This window comes from Helicoverpa zea, chromosome 10 (assembly GCF_022581195.2).
Source record: "Helicoverpa zea isolate HzStark_Cry1AcR chromosome 10, ilHelZeax1.1, whole genome shotgun sequence".
Taxonomy (NCBI): domain Eukaryota; kingdom Metazoa; phylum Arthropoda; class Insecta; order Lepidoptera; family Noctuidae; genus Helicoverpa; species Helicoverpa zea.
The window spans coordinates 618,240-641,960 of record NC_061461.1 but is presented as its reverse complement, the minus strand read 5'-3'; the positions used below and the strand labels follow the sequence as shown (position 1 = coordinate 641,960).

Sequence of the window (23,721 nt, the reverse complement as noted above, 5' to 3'; positions counted from 1 at the left end):
GTGTAAGTTTGATCCGTTTTCACGCGCAAAATATAGCTTATACGTCGGAATATTACGTTTTATCCGTGTGTATCTAGAGGTAGTGTATACAACGTTATTTTTTGTTTGTGCGAAACCTGAATATAGTTTGTTCAGAATCAGTAACTGAATCGATTCCAATAGTTTTTACACCATGTTATATTTTTTCCCAAAAAAATAACATGGTGGTAAAAGTCGTGGTGGCCTAGTGGGTAAAGGACCAATCTCTCAAGTATGAGGGCGCGGGTTCGATCCCAGGTCAGGCAAGTACCAATGCAACTTTTCTAAGTCTGTATGTACTTTCTAAGTATATCTTAGACACCATTGGCTGTGTTTCGGATGGCACGTTAAACTGTAGGTCCCGGCTGTCATTGAACATCCTTGGCAGTCGTTACGGGTAGTCAGAAGCCAGTAAGTCTGACACCAGTCTAACCAAGGGGTATCGGGTTGCCCGGGTAACTGGGTTGAGGAGGTCAGATAGGCAGTCGCTTCTTGTAAAGCACTGGTACTCAGCTGAATCCGGTTAGACTGGAAGCCGACCCCAACATGATTGGGAAAAAGGCTCGGAGGATGATGATGATGTTATATTTTTTCCCAAAATTATCTAAAAAACTTTGAATGTTGGACACCACAAATAGGTATTTATTCTCGCACAACGGCGGTCACGGCGAGTTCATAGCGGGCGCGAGCGCACAGTGCTATCGCGTTGCGCGGCATGTGTGCGTTTTGTGGTGATTATGTATTTCTACGGACAGTCCCGTAACTTAGCAAGCTTATAACTTTGTGATTTTTCATGATACGGTTTTGAAATTTCGTACATAGATTCTTTACATAAAAATACTAGATAGGTGTATCAGGTTTCGCATAAACAAAAAATAACGTTGTATATTTTACTGACTGAACTGTGCACTATGTATTGTATTTATATGTTATTTAAAAAATTACATTCGTTGCTCAATGTTCCTGTGTGAAATTTCGCACTCGCGTCATTAGCCATTAGAAAAATTATCTTCCGACAGATTGTGCGAAAACTATGCGTTTTCGATAACATATCGACAGTTGCAACAAAAAGCTGCACCGTTGCATAGCAACCAGTTAGTTATTGTGTGAATAGGCAAATGACTTGCCGTGTGATTAAATCAAGGTTTAGAAAGTACAGGAATTTGTTAAGAACATGTTGTAAGTTTTGTAATTGAATATTAAAACAAAAGATTAAGAGGATATGTAGCCTAAGGAGTTGAGATGACTCCCAAAAAGTATTAACCACTTAAAGTCCGCTTTTTACCGTACAAATAAATTTACGAACAGTAAATGTTTATTGACTTAGTATTAGATTTTTATTAAGTATTTAGCTGCATGAATAAGTCTACAATGACTTGGATTTTAATAACTTAATAAAACTTTACCTTTGCATATCGTCAAAAGTACATATTAGTATCTAAAACGGTTTAAGAGTTGCATCAACCTGTCTGTCAACAGTTAAACATGCAATTAGCATGTCTTTTATCTGGTTGCACTATTATCAATGTTGTTTTAGGTGCAGTTTTTATTATAGGTCTTATATTTTTTGTCTTCATTGGTTAGTAATAAAGGCGTATTTCAGACAGGTCTCAATTATCACCCATTAATAACCACCAATAAATTCACCATATATATATATAACGACATTTTTTGTATCACATCGCAGTGAATCACACACTATTATCTTGCCTAGAGGCATGACATAAGTTATATTGTCAAATTGTCATTAGTTACCTACACATGAGGTCCGAATATAGCCGTCACAAACCACCGGACAGACAAACAGACATACCGAGGACGTTACAATTTAGGCATAACATGACTGTGGGTCTTAATGGGACCAGCGTTCAAAAAGGAAATGTTACTGGCATAAAAACTATGAGTTATGAACTCTTTTTTGTTTTCGTTTTAATGTAGGCCAGTATTTTAGAAGAACAATCAACTTTTCGAATGTCAGGAAAGAAGATGAATGGATTTTATGAAGGAGAAAGTGGTCTATGAAACAGTGGTCAAAAGTCACGCAGATTCTACAGAAACAATATAGCCAATCTTAGGAAATAATAGCAATAAAAATAGGTAATATTGATAACAATCTAAAATAGTGGCTTTGCGACTAATTAGTTTATACCACGTCATGGGTCACTCAAAATGCCAAAAGACAAATTAACAACATATTTTATGGCAAACGCGCCGTTTTATCAAATACGTAAATTGTTAATTGGTCAGAACTTTAATTACTTCCTGATTTTGCAGGTATCAACTTCATTAACGCCCAAGGGGTTATGCCAAGTACGCAGTTATACCTAAGTAACTTGTTTTAGTCTATTTAGAGTTCCGTAATTACCCAAAGAGAAAAACGGAACCTATTGTAAAGACTTAGCTATCTGTCCCTTCGCCTGTTACCAGGGTGTATGTATATATCCCATTGACAATGATAGTGAGCCAGTTGAATAACAAAAGCCTTTCAATCCATGAAACTCTAACAATCCTCTTTAGTCGACCTTCGTCGGAAAAAGCAATTTTTGGGGATTTTCGATGCCCAAAATTCAGGGATGCAAATTCCGATCTCTGAATTCTTGACAGAAAAATACAATACTTTAATGGATTGACAATATAATTCAGGATCACTCATAATATTTAGTAGCCTTCCAAATAAAGCTTTAAAGTGTGCCCACCAAGAAATCAAATATAAGCAGTCACTATCATCCTCCAATCATAGTACCTAACAAGCTTACTAATGAGAGAATTTCCCTCAATTGTTCCACTAGAGATAACAACTTACTGCGCGGATACACTTTCAATCCAGATTAACTGTTTTAATCTCAGATCAGAGTGTGACGTAAAGAAGTACTCGGTATGTTAATTTATATTATGTCAAAGAATATAGATACCATATTTTTTGAGTTTTCCTCATTTTCTACTGTGTGTACTACTACTGTATCAGGGTTAGGTAACTAGTGTCAGATTTTCACTTATTTGGGTTCAAGTTTACGGACAACATAAATGTCAGTTTTATTAAATAAGTATTTCCCGTAAATTTTCAAAGTAAACAGAGCCCACTGTGTACCAAGGCGGCTGTAACTTTTTGAAATAACCTATAACTACTATCATGTAGTGTAATATTGTTTTACAAAATAAACAGACGACCTCAAGACATTATAGGAATCAAAACAGTGACCAAAAAACTACACATTTATTGAACTCTAGTAGAATTTTAAATACGTCTGCATTACTATTCAAAATCATTTATTTTTAACCGATGACGGCGACTGTTTGTCTACGAAAGGTTATTATCCTGACGAATATCCTTGGAAAAATGAAGCTGACGGCTAAACAGATATTGATGTAATTCGCAATTATAATAGGGAATAGATTAGACACGTGTTTAAGGACTTCGCTTTGAAATAAGTAGCGATAACTTTGCTAGCTACTTTAACAGTGCATTGCTAAGCTTGACTATGAGTGATAATGATAAAAAACAATTGACAATCACCGATAACAATGATAATAGCTGAAACCGCACGATAAACGACACGTAAGTAAATACGCAAGTGTGAAAACGCTAAAATAGAAATTAATTCTATAGGTCGTGTGTACTCAAGTGGTATTTAATTAATATTAATAAATATTTATAATAATCTGTCCAGCCATCACTTATATCTAATGTTTACCATCGAAATCTATACCTATTTGTTTATGTATAGGTATCTAGGGTAAAACTTGTTCATATTTATAGCATTGAGTAGGTAATTAAAAGTCACAGTCTAAAAGAAAAAGAATTTAAATGTCACTTTTCTATTAGGTATTACTGGTATTACAATCTGTCTGGTATATGATGGTATTTTGATTAAAAGTGGCCGACATATTCTTTTGGTTTATTACCATGCCGAATTAGTTTTTATCAAGGTTTACAACAAGGCATCACAAACCGAATTGAACCTCGAAGACCTGCTATCAATGAGTTCTAGAATTGTTGACTATCTATCAATGAAAGAGAAGCTTTAAACTTACTTTTTTAGCTACAGCTTCATAAAAATACGTCTGCGAGGTTTCACCCATGTCCCGATAGAACTACTTCTCGTACCTATTGGGATAAAAAAGTAGCCTATAACCTTCCTTCATAAATAGGCTATTTAAAACTGAAGAATCTTTCAACTCGGAAAAATGTTATTTGATTAGCTCGCTCAAGCAAACAAACTTTTCAGCATTATAATCCTTGTATACATAGATAGTGTATCGGTATGAAACTCTTCAAAGCTGCTAGCTATATTATGTACAATCAACTGAACTAAAACAAATGACACATCACTACACGACAAGACAGGTCAATTCATTAAACCACCCAAATGGCCACAAGTAACTGTTCATTATATTGTGATCACAAGCCGTGAGCTAAAGGTTAATGTAGGAAACATTACATAGTAGGAACAATTGGTGCTCGTCACACTTGTGTCTGGTTGATGAGTTAATTTTGTGTGACGAATTTAATTGACGAATGTTATTTTTATACAAAATATCATCACTAGATGGAAGTACATTTTAGGATTTTTCATATTGAGTTATTTGGTGTAGCAAGCTTTCGATTGACGCATCTTTAAAGAATAGGCAATATTTTTAAGTTCACCCATTCAAGCCATTTATATTACATTGCACGAAATAAATGTTTTTATAAGGGACGATTGTTACGATCCCTAGAATCAATAACTTTATATGTACTACCCTTTAACTGTAATAAATAACTCTCTGCCCACTAACTTCACGATTCCTATAAATTAAACAAATCAAAAGGAATGCTGAACACTTCAGAGCTGTCACACATTAATTGTTATAATTATTTATAATTACTAATTATGTAGTTAAATAATAAAATTACATATGTATGTGCATAAACAATTACTATAAAGGAAACTGGTTTATTTTATAATTAATTTATAATTTATGACAGCTTGTGTGAAGATGACTAACTTTAATAACAATCATTAGAAGATTCCTTTGTGTATTCTGCATGGTTTAAGAGGACGAATTGGAATTTTTGGCGCCAAGGATGTCAATTTTTCTCAGTAAATACAAAACGGATCAAAATACAACTTGGTTACCTGAAAGTTCATGATATAAGCCTTATTTTGTTAGTTGTAGAAACATGATTAGGTAACTTTTATAACAGAGAAAAATATATCAAACATACCTCTTTTTAAAAAGAGATTCACATATTATGGGCAAACGGGACCGATTTAAGCCTCTTAACTTTTTTAGTAGTTGAGTATATACATACTCTTTAAAATGGTAGTAGGAATTTTTATTAAATTATCATTTCTAAATATTAAAATTACAAAACCATTTTGTCGCTTACGACTTTTAGTTATAAGCTAGCGCGCGTATTGTTATCCTCGCCCCGCTCAGACGCTCCGACCCCTTTTGGCGCCTTAGATGCGCGTGCCGGTTATGGAATTATTGTTGACCACTTCCTCGCCTTAAATTGCGACTTCTACATACCTAGTTAAAAGTCTGAGCAGAATCGTAATTTTAAACATTCATTTGATAGATTAGAAACTAAGCAGGTAGTAGCGGTGACTGATTAATTAAAATAATAAATCATTGATTTGCCTGAAATATTGTTTTACATAAGATAGGTGAATAGTATGGTAGTATGTACTTGTATTTGTCACAGCCTTTTTATCTATGGATTACTATTCTTTAACATTGCAATAATACATCATACACACTTTTTTCTAACAAATACTTTATACACAGTCATGTAACAACATATCAAAACGAGATCCTTATGTCTACAGAAGTACGTCACATGCCCAAATAAGATAAATCTATGATGAGTATTGTTTTACGTGCCTATAAGTTGCAGATAAGCCTAAACAGGCATCATGAGGTTAGTAGGTACCATTGACAATTATTTCTGAGTAAAACCGACATAGAAATATGCTTATCTGATCGCCATTTCGACGTTGAAACCCAGGCCTTCATCCTCATGTGATTCACATATAAACCGACAAAGAAGATAGAAGTCCCCGCATATATTTTACAAATTTCTTAAGAACATGTGTCATTTCGTCATGGGTAAAGAGTGAAGACTGTTTTCAGAAATGTTTAAAAATAGTTTTTGTTGTAAAACTTTTTATGGGAAAATAAATAACGTTACACATTTAAGTCGTACAAAACAGATCGTTTACATAAATACGTACAAAATTGCACACTTATGTATCAAAAGCTCTTAACACGCACTCGGATTCTAAACTCGTTTTAAACGTTTAAGCCCACGTTAATGACCATTTTAAATTGCAATATTGTGTTATTGGGTACCTTATTAATTAAAGTTCAAGTTTTAGGCATATACCTATGTTAGTCATATCCTTAAATAGTTATTTAGAATTATGAATTAACATAAAACGAATTAATTAAACTCGTGCGACCGTTTGACTGAAGCCCAATCAGAACTTGTTTTAAATAAGTGATTATAATAGAAGACTAGTCTTTAATGCATTATTTGCATATGTTTTAGTATTCTACATTGGCCCTGTTTTACGTCAAATAGGTATTAAATAATTGATTAACCGAAATAATTCATATTCAGTTTTACGAATGGTAAATATTTTTTAATCTCCTCATATTTTTATAGTACTGAAAGATCAAATAACTTGGAGTTGTTTTATGTTACCAGTTAATTAATTTTGTAAAATTGTTGCACTGTAACTATTAAGCGACAAAAGTAAGGCTTAATCCTGACTTTAAGTAGTTATGTAGTACATGCATGATTACAAAGCCACAGTAGTATAAATTAGCGCTCTCAAATATTTTTAACATTAATTACCATATTGCACCACCTAAGACTGTCACTAATATCATTAATTACAAGCGCAGTCGTATTTAATACCCACAGGTCAGAGTTCAGCAAAGAACATGAATAAAAATAAAGAAACAAATGAACACCTTCTCTATTATAAGGGCAATGATACATGATGTGTGTCAATCACCATTTTATTCAAGCATGCAAATAATGACTTATCAAGGTGCCAAGTTGTCCAGTTAAAACTACCAAGCAAACTGCAAACTTTTAGTCGGCCGATAGTTTGTTTGAGCTCATAAATCAGTATGAAGATAAATGGTAGTACGCACATTACAAAGATCAGGTATTTGGCCGGTATCAAACCGACTAAAAACTTGGATTGTGTACCGGATTTTCGTTAAAAAATATTTTTTCCAAACATCATGGCAACTGTCTAGTCTGCAGTGTGCTGGTACTGTAAATGTGTTTACATGTAAATATTCATGTTTTGAGTGCAAGTGTTTATATCCGTTGATATTTTACGTGTTGCATCATTTAGATGCTAATTTTGTAACGCAGTGGTGTGCACCTTGAATTATTTCCGATGATGGTTATAGAGCTTCTTAGTTGTGTCGACAAAATTGGATAAATGATTCTTGGCAACGGTAACTCGCGTGCTGAAGTCAAACAAAGTCCAAATGTTACTAATTGGTAATTTTGAGTGAATCAGATTGGTTATTCAGCCTCTTGACTTAATAATTTGTAAGGCTTCAGATATTTGAAATCAATTCAACATATTTATCGTAGGTTTCAACAGGTAGGTAACGTCGGAATATAAATAAAAATACTCTTATTTGAAACTTCACGTTATCTTAACCTCGATCTCTTAATTTTCGTAAGAAATAAGACTACAAGTAAATACCTCTATCGTGACAACTCTGACCTATATCCCCCGACTTAACTCCACAATAATGTTGATGAATTTAATTGGCACAAGCACTTGTCATTTAAACATGTTTGTATGAATTCTAATCATATTTGACTGTTGGATGCGCGCACGCATTTCTTAATGTGTCTTGTATCACGATTTGCATCTGTCACTGTCTTGATTGTATAAGTGGGTCTTTGATGCACTTGTTTGATAATGCAGTTGCAAATGAGTTTATGGTGCATCTTCTCAAGGCTTTGAGGGGATTTAATCTGGTTTTAGTATTATATTTTTATTATGTTGTTCAAAATGCTGGTACTCAGCTGCATCCAGTTAGATTGGAAGCCGACCCCAATATAGTTGAAAAAAGTCTAGGCAGATGAGCGAGAACGGTTTTCTTAATTTTTTTGAACAAGAATGAAACAGTTTAAATTGTCGCGTGCGAGAATCGAAACCGATCAAAATCGATCTCTCAACGTAGCAGCCCATTCCTCAGCAAAACATGAAATTGTGAATCATAAATCGCTAAGGTTTGACCTTAAATACAAAAAGTAATAGTTTTATATCAATAGACAGATCAGCATATTTTATCATATTTACATAACCGATATCTCATTACTGTATATTTTTTTGTCTAATCTATCAAACTGGTTTCATGAACTGCTAGAATCCTCTCACGGTTTAAAAAAAAAATAAGTTGTGTCCTTCTCTTTCAACGTGTGGTTGTCATGTGTCCACGTATCACGTAGACATACAGACAGACAGACAGACCTGTCGAAGACCATGTGGTGATTGATTGAAACAACTTTTTGGCTATTAAGTAATTGCTTGCTGTTTCTCGCACACCTGGATAAAAAATAGCCTATCTATGGCGTTTCACGACAAATGAGGTATCTAACACAGTAACAGATTTTCAAATCCGATCCAGTTTTTGAGATTAGCGCGATAAAGTTAACAAACAAAGTCTTCAGCATAAAAATATGTATAAGAATGGGTATTTTAGATTACTAGAAACTCATGAATCAAACAAATATTAAATACCAATTATACACTATTGTATTAGTTCATGCACTTAATTTTAAAGTCTTTGGGTACTTATTTAATGCTTTACTACTAAATTAACGTCAACATTTAATACATAAATGATGTCTTAATAAAGTATTCTATATTATTTTCATTATCAGACATTGCAAAACTTTGTGGTTGTAGTACAATCCATCAAGTTCGGTTAAATATTTAATTATTTTCTAATAATAATTAATTAATAGGTACATGCTTTTCTATCAAATCTTTTATAAATTGTGACCCTGAGAAATTAAAACAATATGTCACCGAATGTAGTCTCTTAATAGCACGAAAAAATAAGTCACTCATCCATCCTCCGAGCCTTTTCCCAACTATGTTGGGGTCGGCTTCCAGTCTAACCGGATTCAGCTGAGTACCAGTGCTTTACAAGAAGCGACTGCCTATCTGACCTCCTCAACCCAGTTACCCAGGCAACCCGATACCCCTTGATTAGACTGGTGTCAGACTTACTGGCTTCTGACTACCCGTAACGACTGCCAAGGATGTTCAATGACAGCCGGGACCTACAGTTTAACGTGCCATCCGAAACACAGTCATTTGGTGTCTAAGCTACACTTAGAAAGTACATACAAACTTAGAAAAGTTGCATTGGTACTTGCCTGTCTTGGAATCGAACCCGCGCTCTCATACTCGAGAGGTTGGTTCTTTGCCCACTAGGCCACCACGACTTTTTTTTTACGACGAAAAAATAAGTCACTAAACTACAAAAATGGTTCTAAAAAAAGACGTATCCAATATCCATGTTATATTCTAAACTGGTATCTATCTGACCTCAATATAAAGATTCATGTGAGCTTTGACATCACGTGTTTAACCAAAAAAACTTTAAATAAATTAGTAAACGTGTCTTGTACAACTTAACGACCTAAGCATCGTTTTATATTCCACTAGTTGACTCATATTGTTTCGTCCGAATTTCGAGGGAACTATTTATTTTTCCTCAACGAAAAAAAAGGTGTAAGTACAGGTTTCAGGTAAAAAGAGTACCGACTATTCTCCGACTATATGTTATCCGGGTACTGAAAGAAGTTCCATTGAAACCGCGGGAAATAGCTAGTGCATAAGAAAGGACAAGAAATGAAAGGAGAATTTTATCGTATTAATTTACATTATTTACAGTAATTTGATGAAGTCACGTTTATTTAAAAATTCGTGTAGATAGGCGTCGTTTACATAATATCAACTGATTTGCAAGCGACCTTGACTGTTGACGCAGGGTCAGCAAAAGCGTCACAGTTGAAAAAAGTTTATAAATACTTTTTTTTTCTAATGTTAGCAAATAATGTTTAAAAACAGGTGTGGGCAATTTGTCAACGTTATTTGGTTCATTGACTTTAGAAACTTTTCGTTGAAGCAAATTGAAGGCCTGGTTGTAATGCGTATGATTGATAAACTCAAGTGTTCGAACACATTAAATAAACAAATCATTTTGTTAACTTCATTTGTACATAATGTGTAAAATAATTTGCTTAATTGTAAATAAGTGCTGATGTATAATTTGATTGAACTAGGTAGAACGAACGGGAGTTCTAGAGTGGAGACCACGCCTCGGCAAGCGTAGTGTAGGACGTCCTCAGGCACGGTGGAGTGATGACTTGCGCAAGACGGCTGGCAGGAGCTGGATGCGAGCAGCCGAAAATCGATCTCAGTGGCGTGCACTTGGAGAGGCCTATGTCCAGCAGTGGACTGCTATAGGCTGATGATGAGGTAGAACCTGTGCTTCAGGCATTTAAAGAAAGACAATCAAAGGAACCAATGAACTTAATTACTCAATAAAACAACATCATATAATAATTTTGGTTCATAGTAAAACACAAATAATACTTGAGGAACACAACGACAAATATTTCATCAAATTGGTTGTCTTTGATGACACAATATTTGCTCCTCAAAGTTCCCAGTCATATCAGCTGTCTTAAATCTGACATTTCATGTATGACAAAAGATCATTACGGTGGACAAATAATTGAAATGTCAACTGAAAGTAACACATGACCCAATGCCTGAATCTTTTTAGCCTAACGAACTGTCAAGTAAAGAAACTTCGAGAAATAAGTAGCGATGACCTTTTCTAAACCGATAAAGTAATCAAAATAATGACACTAAATTATTTACGACAGCGGAACAAGATGACCCGTTTCGATTACATCGAACACTAGCCGTATTCTCGCGGTTTCATCCGTGTCCTGTGGGTATAACTGCCCATACCGGGATAAAATATAGCCTATGTTATTCGGGAAGAGTTTAGCTTTATAACGGTGAAAAAAAATTTCTAATCGGGTCGGTAGTTTCGGAGCCATTTAGGTTACAAGCAAACAATAAAATGATTCCTCTTTATAATATTAAGTCTATAGAAGTGTAGACAAGGGAACAAGATGACCCGTATCGATAATACCGAATATTTCTCGGTCACAAATCGATTAGGAATCGAATAGTGGATCGAATTAGTATCGATTAGGAATGTTACGTGGAAGTTTCGCAGTTGTGACCAATGTAATGTGACCTTATGCACTTAGAACCGTGAAATGGTAGTAGGTTGCATTTTTGTAATTTTTGTAAGACGGTGAAATTTTGTACGCATTTTTAGGTTTGTTGCAAATTGTGCCCTTTGGATGATTGAGTCATTGACATTCTAAATGTCTCTTATTTTTATTTTTTTACTTATTCAAGAGGTCTTTGTTTCAGATATTTTACAATCATGTACTTTGTGTTGACTATATTATTTGTACGCAATATTGTTTCTCTGAGTAAATCTAAGTTTGCTTGAGCCTTGATATTCATAGTGTTGTATATAATAATAGAAAAGTAAAAGGTATGTCATTATAGTCAGTGTCTTCACATCTCAAAGAACATCTGTCATGCTCTTTACGCGCAATTTTCGTCGCCATTAAATTCCAAATGTTAATACCATTCGCAAACCGGTTACTAAGAGCTATATCAATTAGAATTAGCATCGAAGCTTAGCTTATGTTTAAACTGTTGAGAGGTTGCAGTCGTGCGTTACTTCGTCGTGCAGGTGAATCTATATGCGTAGTGGAATTAGGTGAAGATTCTAGAAATGAATTGAGTTTCAATAAAGTTCCAAGTGCTTATAAACATTTATTTATAAATATGTACAAATCGCGAAAGTTTTAAACCTTATAAGTATTTTCTTAACGTACACCGTACAGTACGAGATGAAAACAAAATTCCAATTTAACACGATGTCCTGATGTCCTCTCCTTAAGAAGTCAAGATAAATTCATAAAATAAATATTACTTTTAAGGAGCAGGCTTTTAATGTTCCATTTAACATCATGAAAAAATATTTTCGTATTGATTAAGGACAGATCTATTAATATAATATAGTCAAAGTGTAAAGTCCAAGAAGGACCATAGCCTTTTACATAATGGCGTGTCCTATCTACACTCGTCACCATGTCAACACGCATACATAACCTGAGCTCTTAACCCACAAATCGTGCAAGATCACGAAGCCTGCATTTGCATCAGTCAACATTATAGCTAACAAATTGTCTTCAGTCGTGGCTGTCTGGCATAGCTGCACTTGAGGGTTGAATTCATTATCTGTAAATGTTTGATGTTATGTAATGTTAAAGTTGCATATCAAATAGATCGAAGATCATGATAGGTTTTAAAACACGGGGCTACAGTTAGATAAACACAGGCGTATAATTTCATTTAGGCCTGCCTGAATTCCATCGTTCACTATATTTTTTTCGCTGCAAAGCTTAAAAAACTGTATAATATTTTTGTTAAAAAAATCTTCGACGATCTGGTGATAATCTGTTTACAAAAAATAGTTTCGGTAATTAATCTTTGAGATCGCATTCCCTTTTCTTGTTGTACAATAGTATACTGATATACGACACATACTGACTCTGAATGATGGTCGTTCAACATTTCTAGAGTTTATCAAATAACCATACGATCTCCAAGATCACGACCAGCCCCAGCCCACATTTACATAAGCTAGTATATTATTATCAAATTCTTAGCTCCGTGCAAGTCTGGCATTACTCGCATCTCGACAATTCGCGAGCTGCACCGATTATTGTGTTATGCAAGAGTTGTGAATGTAATTGTTGAGATTAAGTTCCAGTGGCAGCTAGGCGATTCAGCGATATTCACTAAATTATGCCATTTTATATGTAGTATAGTTTTGAGCAATTACATAAGTACACATTTAACTGGTATTTACAGATATAGTAAAAATAACTCAAAAAAATAAAATCGGTTGAAAAAATATTTTAGGTACATCGCCCTAAAGCCGGTATCTAACATCCGAATTGAGGACCTCCCCAATTTTCGGTTAAAAACTACAATTATTTAATTCACTAACTTTACCATTATATGGGGTACCTACCATAGCAGGAAAAGAAGTAAAAGCGTCTTGATAAACTGTAATGCGAACTTTAAGTTTCTACAAACAACGCTTCCAGTATGCATCTAGTACGATTCACATTTTATGGGCCCTTAGGGCTTTCATGATCTGCTATTCAGAGCATCGAAGTAAGTATTTTAAACTGCACTAGAAATGTAACCTATAATTTTATCAGACTGTTTTCAAGCCTTATAACTGTATTTAGTGCATCACGAGTTTTATACTCGTGCATACAACCATTAGAAGTAAATTATGTTAAATTCAATTGTGATGGTCCATTCTAATCTACATTAAAGTGATTTAGACTTCATTGAAAGACAAAGATACAGTTATAAGATATGAATACTACTATATTTATAACACGCTTATTTTAGTACAAAAATAACGCCACTGATTTGATTATGCAGTCCTTATTAATAACTTTCAAATTATTGTAAATATTTAGACTCTGCTCCGCCGAAGAAAGATGAAGCTAGACTAGAAGCCGACCCCAACATAGTTGGGAAAAGGCTCGGGAGATGATGATGATGATGATTTAAACTCTACTGAAAGTTTATCACTGACTTTCTTAGATAGGAAGAGTTACCTAACGCACTGACAACTACACAGAATTAAATAAAAATGCCTAAAGTTGACCTTTCAGCATAGTAACTGTATATCTCAGACCGACTCCAAAATCTTGTGCAAGTACAGACAAGACTATCAGAAAAAGCCACAACCTTTCACACTGAAGGTCGGTAAATATGATAACCTTTGGTAACCATTCTAACCTAACCTTTGCCATGTCCTAACTTAGCAATTATGGGACTTTGATACTACCAGAAATAAATAATTGAAGAGCGATTCCCAGATTTGTGTTATGAAACTTCGTATTATTATTTTGATGTAAGTCTTTAATTGAGGATGGACGATGGAGCTCTTAGTTATAGTTGTGTTGCAGTTCCGTGTAATAAAGCTGCTAGATCCGGAGACCAGGTCAAATATTGCAATACCGGTACTCACAAAGTTGAGATGCGGTCAGATGACATTCTTTTGAAAAAAGAATGTTTAGGAAATACAAGACTTACCTATTACCTTACCTACCTATTTTTTATGTTTTGACGATTAAGAAAAGTGACATAGTTAGGGTTCAAAAATAAAATATCTCACGTGTGATGTTAAAGGTTTTCCAAATACACCTAAGTCTGTTTAGGGAAAAAAACATCTTCTATTTTTCAACATGAATAAGAAACTATCAATGACAATGTTTAGAGATTACTTTCAAAGTGCGTCGCAACTTAATTGAGAGATGACCAACAAAATCCGGTATTTCATCAGTTTTACTCACAACCACCTAAAAATACAATTCAGGTAATTCGTCATACACTTGTGTTGAATGTCAGCGTGACATACACATTGACACACTGACGTTCAGTCACACGCAACGTGTCATTACACAATGACAATTGACACGCGGTTATGACACGATGCATCTCGTGCAATTTAGTTGATTGCTACGCGTGACAGAAAACCCGCCAGTGTAAAAACGCTATTTGTGTCCGTTCTCGATGTGGCCTTTCTTTATCTTATGTTTTCTCAATTGACTAGTGCGGTTGTTATGTAGTTACAATCAATCTGTCGGTTTACCTGTTATCATTCCGCCAACTGCATAATAATTATGACTTTGAATTGTGCTAACTTGAGTTACTGTTATGTAAGTTGAGGTTATGCAAATGTATCGTGCAAATTATTATTATTTTTAGTTATATAGATATACACTGACGATTAGCATGTTTTTTTATGATAACTGATACACGAAATCTTTAACCGTAATAACTCATCAAGATCTGCCTAACCATTTCCCAAATATATTGGGGTCGACTCCCGATCTAACCAGATGCAGCCGAGAACCATACAAGTACTGTTTTACAAGGAGTTGCCTATTTGACCTCCTCAACCTAGTTATCCGGGTAACCCAATACCCCTAGGTAAAACTGATTATCAGACTTTCTGTCTTCTGACTACCCATAACGACGGCCAAAGATGTTCAAATGACAGCCGCAAAAATAACTTTGGCAACTAAATCTCATAAAAGTCTTATAGAATAGACAACTTTTTGCATGAATATTATTGTCTGTCATTATTAACCATAAGATATTAATAAAAGCTAAAAACGAATAATGTTTTATGTCCTAACAATCACAACTTTACAAGTTAAGTCTGACATTAATTTAAGCCTTTTAAGCAATGTTTCGAATCGTCCATCACACAGTTTATTGTAAAATATTCAGTTAAGTTCAAGTTACTTGCCTAACGTATGCGGCTTTCTAGTTAATTTTAACTTGGAAACTATGTGTCAAGCTGTCGGTAACAAGATTAGAATTTTAGAAATATTAATGATAGTACTGGACAAGATTAGGTTAAGCTGCATTACATACATACATGGATAGATAAATCTGGATTAGTATGAAATAGCACGCACTCAACTTCACTAGAATATTTTATAACTCTTTTTAAAAGGAATTAAAAAAGGAGGTTCTCAGTTTGAATTGCACGTTTTGAAAATCAGCGAACATATAATATGGTTATTAAATGGAAATCAATTTCGTTTTGAATTGTGAATCAAGGAAAGATTCTTATCGCTTATTTTTGCTGACGTTGTAACTCTTAGAGTTGGCCGACAGTTTTATCTGGTGCTTGATAAGTAAGTATTTAAACAGGCAGAAAATTGTATTTTCAGTACAAATTACACAATAGATACTCAAAGGTGCGTATGCAAATAATAGTCTAATGACTCACGTCTGTTCACTGCTTTAACATAAAGTTGACAAAGTCGTCTGCTAAGTTGACATATTACTTAAACAACTTAACTGGTTATGTTAAATAGCATAATTTAACATGTTTGCCGATTTTTAAGGTGTTAGCAGTAATGTCATGTCTATTTTGACAATTATTAATTTGATATATTGCATAATCTGGTATTTTAAATTGCCTTTATAATAAAAACGATCAAAAATTCATTGATATTGTTGCCCTTGTTCTAAGCATTCAAATGAAATAAATAAATTTAAAAAAAGAGCTTTGACCTTCCATTTATTATGCTCTATCAATAAATGGCCTACCCTATGTCCTTTCTCCGTCATATGTAAATAGTTATATTTTCAATTAAATGCATCCTACTTCTGATTGCAATCTTCCATAAGAGCCATAACAACTTTTTCTCTAGCTGTTTATACTTCAACAATAATAGAACACACACATACACAGTCATTTAATCTATACTCATTAGTTTTATTTTAATTAGTTTATAGTAAGTATTGTATACTATTGTATTTTTTCTAAAATCAACAAAGTCTCAATAAATAAAATAAACACAAAAGAATCACTCTTTCTCTCGCACGCGTAGGCACGAGCCATGAGTCAGGTTGTCGATATCGACACGATAAACAAATGAGCGATGCCTACTACTAATCATAACTTGTAGTGGCGCCTACCGCGAGGTAAGCAGCTTACTACATTAGTAAGTTAGCTATGTAGGCAGTTTTAATATTATTAACGTACTTAAAAAACCACTCCCTTTTACGTAATCTTTTAAGTGAAAAATCCTTACTAATATTATAATTGCGAAAGTGATTTTGTATGTCAGTTTATTGAGTTTTAACATAAAAAATAATGGTACCGATAACAGATATTCTAGAGCCTGAACAAAGAATTAGACTTCTTTTTACTCGATCAGGTAAGTGGTTCTCCGGGGACGTGAATATCTACAACTGCGGGGAATAGCTGGTATAAAATAAAGTGCATACATAAGATTTTTTACAATAAAGCTCTTATGGAATCTTCCTAATAACAGTTTCTCACAAATAGATCTCCACCAAACAATTCACTCCTTAATTGGCAAACTACATTCATCATCTAACCTGCAACAATTAAATAAAAGAAAGGAACCTAATTTCTAAAGACGCAACATCATTCAATTATACCTCACATTAGGGTATTGTACCACTATGACGTAACGGCACACAAAAAGGCCATTGTTCTGAATACGTTTGACACAATGTCAGTAATTGGCGAGACGAGAGCGATTATTTTGTAATTATTGTGCAAGTGGATGGCGACCTTTATTCGTATCATCAGACGTTCTATATGCTCCGGTAATCGGTTCGCTTTTGTTTTTTTAAATAGAAATTGTTGTGTGCCGCGGCTCTGTTCGAATATAATAAAAAAATGTCTTTATGGCTGTACTTCCTAGCCTTCAAACCTATATAAACAAATCAGTTCTTCGATGTATTAATTAGTAATCATTATAAAAATAATTGCTGATGGATTAGGTATTAATCAATAACTTGCAACTTTTCTCATATTATTTATTGTATCTATTTTCTCTTTAAAACATCACAAGACTTTTGACAGTTTAAAATGTGTACACCTTATGAAAAGTATGATCTTTTGAAACTAAATGTCAAATCGACGCCCATTCACAGCAAAGTACAACGACCCCCAAACATTAAGATCTAGATCTAAGTCTAGATTCACCGGCAGAATGTAATTATGAAACTAATGCTCTGTTACATAAAGTTATTATCGTTATGACTATCATAAAACGAACGGACGAACTGTACAGTCGCGGACATTAATTGTTGAACCGAATGACATTGTTGTATGTAATTTACTCGTACCTATATCAATTCGGTCAAAAGGTTCTAAGGTCAGCATCAAAAATAATTTATTAACTTACTTAAGTATTTACCCACCACCCACGGAAAAAAAATCCTGCTCCCGCATAAAATATAGCTTATAAAACCGGGGATAATGCAGCATCTCATCACTAAAACAATTTAAAATCGGTTTTGTACTTTCGGAGCCTTTAAGGCAAACAAACAAAAAAACTATTTTTAGTTAAGATGACCTAGTTCAGATAACTTTTCCGGTGGAATAGTTAGAGTTTATATTTAATCTATACATATAATAAATCTGTAAAAAAACTGTGTCTGTACATTGAATATATAAAAAAAATAATAATTGGGTGGGGTTCAGAAACAGTAATGGAGCACAAATCCAAAAAAAAAATTCTGTCTGTATGTCTGTATGTCTGTATGTCTGTATGTCTGTATGTCTATTTGTTTGTACACGCTAATCTTCCGAACTACTGAACGGATTTCAATGATTTTTTCTTTGTTGTATCAGTATTAAGCCTGGTCAACATATAGGCTATAATTTATCTTCGAAACTTGAAGACCTGATGCAGAACTCCAACAGACCAACAAAACTATAAGAGATACAAAAATGGTGCCGTGGCAAAAATTGTTTCATGTGATGAGCATTTTCAGCTGAGATAATAAATTTTAAGATCTGGAACACCTGATGTGGAACCCCAAGAGCCCAGCTTCTCTGTACCATATACAGGTACGACGTTCTAGCAAAAGTTGTTCAATTTGATAAGCACTTTCTATTGACTTATACAAATTGAAGATCTAAAACACCTGATGTGGAACTCCAGGGGCCCAGCTAGACTATAGCATATAGAAGTATGACGTTTTAGCAAAAGTTGTTCAATCTGATAAGCACTCTCTATTGACGTATAAACATCGAAGATCTGGAACACCTGGTGTGGAACTTCAAGAGCAATACTACACTAGAAATGTATAGAAATGAATGTTATGAAATAGGTATCAAAAAAAGTAATTAGTCTGTCTTTTAGATAACCCTAAAATAATGGACACGTACTTTTCTTTTCTCTCTCACAAACAAATAATAACGAAGATACAACAAAGCTTGAATTTCGTGTTAAGTCAATGCTTAGTACAAATTTTACATACCTAGACGTGGCGTCACGAGCCCCCACTCTCTGACTTTGTTGCGTTATATCTCATTATTATTTTGTATGTCTCTTCCGGACCTCGGGACTACAGAATTCCGAATTTTTGGAAGGCAAACGTGGGGCCGAAGCCAACACGCTGAAGCCCTTTTGATACAACTTTAATGAAATGGTGACACAAAACCGACGATTATCCCTTTATACACTATAAAAATGAACCCAAGGACAATCCCCGGTGGACGTCGTTAAAAAAAAGACAATCCCCGGTTCTGTGCTAAACTATTGCTAACTATGGAGGAAAACTACTTGGGCTATTGTGATGGGATGTTAGTGGATGACAATGTATTAGGTACCTACATGTAAAAATGGCAGGTGGAGACTCGCCACCTCACTTACTGGGTCCCCGGGAACAACAAGAGGGCAACAGGGACATGAGCGGCTGAAGGGTGAGGATATCTCGGCAGACTTTAAACGCAGATTACGCGCTCCCTGTGCTTACCATGAGGCACCTATCCTCCGAGCAGGGCTACTAATCCTGCTCTAGCGACTCCACTCTGGACGGCCAAGCCAAGCCAGAGGCGTGAGATCTACCTCCGTCATGGTTCACTCCGACCGGCCGGAGATGGGGGACAGTATACTCTCCCTGAAGAACTCAGTATATATGGCCCCGCGGGGTCGCTACTCCCCGTCATCAGCCTCAGATGTCCTGCGATGCCTATATCTCATTATTATTGTCGTTATTATCTCAAGAGCCTTTGTCCCAATTATGTTAGGGTCGACTTCCAGTCACGATGCAACTGAGTACCAGTGTTTTACAAGGAGCGACTGCCTATCTGACCTCCACAACCCGGTTACCCGCTCAACCCAACACCCCTTGGTAAGACTTACTGGCTTCTGACTACCCATAACGACTGCCAAGAATGTTCAATGACAGCCGGAACCTACAGTTTAACATCCCCTCCAAATAACGGTCATTGGTATCCAAAATATACGTAGAAAGTACATACGAACTTAGAAAAGTTGCATTAGCAGGCACTTGCCAGACCTGGAATCAAAGACGCACGCTCATACTTGAGAGATTGGTTCTCTACCCACTAAACCACCACGACTTCCCCTAAGTCACCACGACTTTGTCATCTATTTAATATTTTTTTACGTAATAATACGTGTAATATTTTTGCCACACACAACTTAAATGCGGACTAAAATAATTAGAATCACTACTTTTATCCCTATGGTCACGTCTATTGCGGTTCAGTTCTCAGCGTTTTGTTTAGTCTGCTGTGCTTTTGCCGTTAAAGTACAAAAATTTAATATATGGAACGTTTCTAATGGTTATGCGTATTCCGTTGTTTTCAAGTCAACGGGCCTTTAAAATTCAATATCAGACTATTCAGATCTTTGATTTTGCTGACCCCGTAGTCGCTGGCATAAGGGACAGGATCCGCGTACGAAGTCGCGGGCAGAAGCTAGTCCTGTAATAATTGCTGCCTATTTTACTACAAAATTAAAAAGATATGAAGGTGGTTCCAACATAAAAGTCCGCGACTGTACAAACGCTCATAGATAGATGATCATGATACAGTAAATGCAGTAGTTCAGTTATCTATAAAAAAATAATAATAATAATAATAAAGCCCCGCAGGGCATCTGAGGCGGATGACGGGGAGTAGCGACCCCGCGGGGCTATATATCCGAGTGCTCCAGGGAGAGTATACTGTCCCCCATCTCCGGCCTGCCGGAGTGAAGCATGACGGGGGATAGGTCTCCCGCCTCTTGGCTTGCCTTCATCGGCCGGTCAGAGTGGAGTCGCTAGAGCAGGGTTAACAGCCCACTCGGAGGGTAGGTGCCTCGTGGTAAGTGGCGAGTGGGCCGGTGATGCTGGACCCACAGGGAGCGCGTGATCTGCGTTTAAAGTCCGCCGAGGTATCCTCACCCTTCAGCCGCTCATGTACCTGTTGCCCTCTTGTTGCTATTCAGTGACTGATTCCCGGGGGCCCAGTAAGTGAGTTGGCGAGTCTCCACCTGCCATTTTTACGTGTGCAAACATTGTTATCGGCAGGTGCCATAGTTCCCATAGTCTTCCCATTCCTAGTCCACTAACATCCCATCGCAATAGCCCAAGTAGTTTTCCTCCATAGTTAGCAATAGTTTAGCACAGAACCGGGGATTGTCCCTGGGTACATTTTTATAGTGTATACGGGGATAATCGTCGGTTTTGTGTCGCCATTTCATTAAAGTTGTCTCAAAAGGGCTTCAGCGTGTTGGCTTCGGCCCCACGTTCGCCTCCCAAAAATCCGGGACTCTATAGTCCCGAGGTCTGGAAGAGACATACATTTATAATAATAATAAGCCCCGCAGGGCATCTGAGGCGGATGACGGGGAGTAGCGACCCCGCGGGGCTATATATCCGAGTGCTCCAGGGAGAGTATACTGTCCCCCATCTCCGGCCTGCCGGAGTGAAGCATGACGGGGGATAGGTCTCCCGCCTCTTGGCTTGCCTTCATCGGCCGGTCAGAGTGGAGTCGCTAGAGCAGGGTTAACAGCCCACTCGGAGGGTAGGTGCCTCGTGGTAAGTGGCGAGTGGGCCGGTGATGCTGGACCCACAGGGAGCGCGTGATCTGCGTTTAAAGTCCGCCGAGGTATCCTCACCCTTCAGCCGCTCATGTACCTGTTGCCCCCTTGTTGCGATTTAGCGACTGATTCCCGGGAGCCCAGTAAGTGAGTTGGCGAGTCTCCACCTGCCATTTTTACGTGTATTTATTACATTGTTATCGGCAGGTGCCATAGTTCCCGTAGTTTCCCCATTCCTAGTCCACTAGCATCCCATCACAATAGCCCAAGTAGTTTTCATCCATAGTTAGCAATAGTTTAGCACAGAACCGGGGATTGTCCTTGGGTACATTTCTATAGTGTATACAGGGATAATCGTCGGTTTTGTGTCACCATTTCATTAAAGTTGTCTCAAAAGGGCTTCAGCGTGTTGGCTTCGGCCCCACGTTCGCCTCCCAAAAATCCGGGACTCTATAGTCCCGAGGTCTGGTAGAGACATACAAGATAATAATAATAATAAATAATAATAATATAATAATTTTTATAATTTGATTCATTGCTCTCGGCGATCCGGTTGCGTGGCATACGGAGGAAGTTTGATTTTAAACTTAAATGTCAGTTTCCTTTGCATTTAATTCTTACTGCGTTATATAAAGTTTATGTGCAATTAAGCGGAGTAATATGCTACTAGCTGCTAAGACCAGGAATTGTTGTTTTCCGTAAGCTATAGGTAAGTAGATTATTAAAACGGCCGAAGAAACATTCGGGTTTATAAATCAGTGTGGAAGTCAGGTATTTGGCCGGTGTCAGACCGACTAAAAACTTTGATTGAATTCAACCATCAGGCCAACTGTCAGCCGACTGTTTAGTACTTAGTACTCTTATAGAACTTAGTTTCAAAATTACTTCCATTGTATAAAGTCAGTTATGAAAACAGTTTCAAATCCTTAGCAGGTATTTCAATTCCTCCTTTGTCGAATAACGCCATATCATTACAAAGTGTGCACATACACAAATTACCAGACTATTGTCAGACCAACCCACACAGGTCCTACATAAACCCTTTGAATGCCTACTAACGAAGCTTAGCAATAATTTCTAACTTTAACTAAATACTTAGAATCTATCAAGTGGCTTACATATAAGCATTCATCAGAGTCTATTGAGAGCCTTAAATAACGTGCGCTCGTTGTGAGCATCGATAACGAAAAGTAAAAGGATTCTATAAGGCTGGCTGTGAATGCTTCCAATATTGGAACCAACTTTGGATTGATAGCGAGCGTCGGAGCAGATTCCTTTGAAAGTTGGAAATAAAGAAAAATCTTATAGACAAAATATTATAAAACCCCTTTTAGAATATCTTTAGCAGTTTTTTAAAAGATCTATTAAAATGATAAACGGATTTTAATCAACTATAGCTAACAAATATCTCGATTAATTACAACAATTAAAAAAAACTAATTTTCATTTTGGGAACTGTCTTCGGCTGAACTAAAAACACCACAAACTTGTATATTTTTTGGTAGTATAAGGAGAAATGCCGAATCAGAAACAAACCTAAGTATTTGTGATGACTTGGTCGAATAGCTCCAAAGCTAATTTTCCAATTCATCCGTTGCGTTGGGCCAACATATGCCACATGTGTTTGCGTGTGAGGTATGCCCACGTGCAAGTGACAATGACAGGATGCTTTGATTAATGAACTGAATTGTTTTAATAGGATTTGTTTGGTGTTTCACAAGAGTTTGAATGGAGACTCTTCAACGATTTATTTTGCACACTTTAACGACATGGAAGATTATGAAGTTTACAGGTACATTTACTATTTTACTAACTGTTTCCCCACGGTTTCACCCGCTTCCCCTGGAAACTTCTTCCGTACCCGGACAAAATGTAGCCTATAAGTATTATTCGGGGATAATCTAGCTTGAACCTTCCCAAAAATAAGTAAAATATTTTTTCAAATAGGTTCAATAGTTTCAGAATCTTTTGGGTACAAATAACAAAAAAATGTTTCCTCTTTGTTTATAGAACTTCACATGATTCAAATAAAATGCTCTGCGGATGTTTAATATGTGCGAATGCGTAAATAACTGTTGAGGGATGTCATTCAGTAAATATTTACCTCTTTGCAATAATAAACGTAAGAATGCAAG

General features: G+C 36.0%; 1 protein-coding gene across 1 annotated transcript in view; it reads right to left on the bottom strand.

Annotated features, from left to right (window-relative positions):
* LOC124634006 overlaps positions 1-23,721 on the bottom strand; it is a 68,893-nt gene that overhangs the window by 35,728 nt on the left and 9,444 nt on the right. The gene's annotated exons all lie outside the window — the stretch shown is intronic.